Below are 3,691 nucleotides of genomic sequence, written 5' to 3'. Positions count from 1 at the left end.
GGTCAGTTGTTTATGATCAAGTCTCTGATCTGTTTTTTTTTTTGTTTTTTTTGTTTTTTTTTGGTACCAGGGATTGGATTTAGGACCTTGTGCTTTTGAGGCAGGAGCAGTGTCACTGAACCCCAGCCCTGCTCTGTAATTTTTTGTTGTTTTTGTTGTTACCAGTGAATGAACCTGGGACCTTCCACTTGCAAGGCAGGCAGCAGAACCACTGAGTTAAATCCCTGGCCCCCTCTGTAATGTTTTTAAGTCAAATGCAAAACATAAATTTGCTCCATTCTTTGGGATATCTGGGATACTGGAAAGGTAGCAGAAAGGTTTTCTAAATGTTTTTAATTGTATTAGATCTGTGTAAACTTTTTGAGGACAATGTGTAGGATTCTGCATAATCTAAAAAACATGCTCAGAGTAGAATTTACTTTTTATTTAAAAAATTTACCCAATTCGGGAATGGCAGAAACTCAAGCCCATTATATTTCTAACAGTTGCGATATAAACCAAGTCCCTAGGGTTGATGTGTATCATCTGTCTGTGCGATAATCTCATTTTCAATAGGAGTCTAAAGACTGATATTAAATATTAAAGAAAAGCAGAACTGCTTGAAATTTGGTTTCACAAGCTTTCAACAAATTTTGCCTCTGATTTCTTTTCTAGTCTTAAATCCTATATCTAGGTAGTTAAAGGAGATTCCATGACTGAGGGTTCCTTTCTTATATCTGCAAAAATAGGCATACCCAAGGATTTTAGTCATTTTCCTTCTTTGCAGCCTCCCAAGAAGATGTAGATTACCAGACCTGGGGCAGCTGCACTGTAAATTATAAGAACATTTTCTGAACCTAATTAGGCTAACAGTCTCTTTTGCAAATCAGGTGATGTGGGAAATGATAGAGGAAAGGAGGAAACAGCACAGCATGGGCAGTGGTTGCACTCCACAGTCCCCAGATCAGTGTCCTAGGTTGATTTTGCATGGAATGGGTACTGACACAAGTCCCATCTGTGTTTGTGATCAGGATTTTAACTCTTCCAGATTTCCAGTTTCCCCGGATGCCTGATGTGTGAATCAACTGGCATGAGGTGGAGAACACATGGAGTGTGTTATGACTCAGTCTGTCATCCTCAGGCACTGAGTTCAGCAGGAAAATAAATAAGAAAGGTTAAGGGATCTTTTCACTGAGAAATAGTAAATAACACTTGGAACAAAATGGAGGTGAAATATATTCTCAATTCTTCATTTGTGTAAATATACCTAGAGCATTTTTCAGAAAGTTATCAGCCCTTGGAAAGTGGCAGTCAAAAAGAGGAATGGTGAAATGTATTGGAGCAGTTTTGTGGGCAGAGGACATTGATGGTGTGGGTGCTAGACGACTGCAACTAACAGACAAAATCAGATAAGATAATTCTGACAGACTTGATCACCAGCACCTAGAAGATCCCTATTGTAAACTTTTCACTTCCGTTGGTGAGTGTATGAGGGAGAGCTAAATGTCATGCAGCGGAAGATATAGTTGGGAGGCATAGGATTGAATCAAAACCAACCATTTAATGTGACTTCATTTAAGTATTGGTCCCTTGACTGTAGCTGGGGAAAAAAATCTGATACACAAAATTGAAAGCAGGTTTACTTTGGCTCACTTTCCAGAGTATTCAGTCCATGGTTGGTGGACTCTGAGACAGAAGAGGAAGGGCAGAATGGTATGGCAGAACACTGCTCAACTGATGCAGCCAAGAAGCAGAGAGACACGAAGGGACAAGGACAAGAATTCACCCTTCCAGGTCACTCCCCAGTGACCCACCTCTTCTGACCAGGCCCCACCTCTGAACACGAGATTTAGGGGGATATTTTAGATATAAACCATAACAATTTGTTATCCCTGGATAGTAAAATGTCAGGAATGTAAGCTACATATGTAATTTGCTTTATTGCTTCTCAATCCTATGTAAGCTTGAAGTCCTAAAATAAATATTAAATATAAATTCTGTACATCTTTCCTCTACCCTTTCCACCTCTTACTCTCTCACAGTACTGTTCCAGCAAGGGTTTTGTGCATGACATGGGGTTAAGGGGTGTATTTTTTTTTTTTTTTTTTTTTTTTTTTTTTTTTTTTTTTTTTTTTTTTTTGGTACTAGGGGTTGAACTTGGGTCCTTGCACTTGTGAGGCAGGTGGCGGAACCACTGAGCTATATCCCTGGCCCAGTGTGTACTTTCTTTAGCACACACAGATGCCAACAGTCCTCTGTCATGGGCAGTACACCTGCCCATCTTATCATTGATCCATAGCACTTCTGTTTTTCTTCTCTGAGCACCAGGTCCAATGATAAGCTCTACAGGCAAAGTGAAATAGACCTTCCCCTAAACATATATTTGTCTGATGGACTGAGGTAGCCATTGTGGCTGGGGTGTTGTACTTTCTGCTAGATGGTTCCTGGAAAACAAGAAAGACAAGTCTTCATGTATCTTCCACTATGTAGGGGGAAACTCCAACCCAAATCTGGATTACCACCAGGACAGGACATAAAACAAACTCAGTAAATTGGTGACACCTCCTCATTTCTCATAATAGAGATAAGAAAAGAGAATGTGACTGAAGCACAAGACTTAACAGGTAAAAAGGCAAGAGCTCATCCACTGCCAATGTGGGACAGTATGTTTTTGGGGTAGGTATTAAGTGTAAGCAGAAGCTGTGGACTGAAAGCTTTGTTCTGTTCTGTGGCTGCTTGGGTAAGCTTTTTGTTGCTATGACAAAATGCCTTAGAAAACAACACCAAGGAGTAAAGATTTATTTTGGTTGATAGTTTCAGAAGTTCCAGTCCATAGCCTGCTGGTTCCATTATTGTGGGTCCAAAGTGAGTTAAAAACATCATGGTAGCAGGACAAAGTGGAGAAAAGCTGTTCATTTCATGCCAGCCAGGAAGCAGAGAGAAGGAGGACATAAAAGAGCTGGAAAGGAAGGAGCCAGAGATCAGACGCAGACCTCAGAGTCCCACCTCTATGATCCAGTCTCTGTAACTGGACCTCACCTCCCGTTTCCCTCATTTCCCAATAGTGCCATCAAATTAGGGATTCAAGAGTATATTAATCCACTGACAAAATTAAAGCCCTTATGATCCAATTATTTTCTCAAAACCCATCAGCAACTAAGTCTTCAACACAGTGAGCATTTTGGGGGACATGTAATACTAAAGCATTACCGTGCTTGATATTGAGTAGTCAGTCTGGGTTATACGTGCCAGTTCACAATCAATCAAATTTTTTACGTATCAGTAGTTGACTCTAAAAGACTTATTGTACAGCGAAATTGCAGACAAACTAGAACACTGCTTCATGTTCTATCATATGTAAATTATTTATCAGTAAAATTATTACTGTTTTTTAGGGATTTTACATTGTGCACACTGATGATCTCCAATGCATACAACACTACTTTTTTTGTTCAGCTTTAATTGAGTTTATTGGTACATCTTAGGGATACAGTACAGTTACATTCATTGTTGGGATCTTGTATCTCTACAAGATAAGTCTTGGTTCTCATTTTTTCCCCTTGTCCCTGCCCTCCCTTCACCCCCTCCTCCCCTCCCCATCTACAACCACTTTATTTCCATCTTTTCATTATCTCACATTTTTTTCTTTTCCCTTTTTACCCTTTCCCTACCCGTCCCCCTTTCCCTATACCTTTAGCTCCTTTCTTCCCAT

Source organism: Fukomys damarensis, unplaced genomic scaffold (assembly GCF_012274545.1).
Source record: "Fukomys damarensis isolate Sample0158 unplaced genomic scaffold, DMR_v1.0_HiC HiC_scaffold_20, whole genome shotgun sequence".
NCBI lineage: Eukaryota > Metazoa > Chordata > Mammalia > Rodentia > Bathyergidae > Fukomys > Fukomys damarensis.
Note: the sequence above shows the minus strand (reverse complement) of the source record.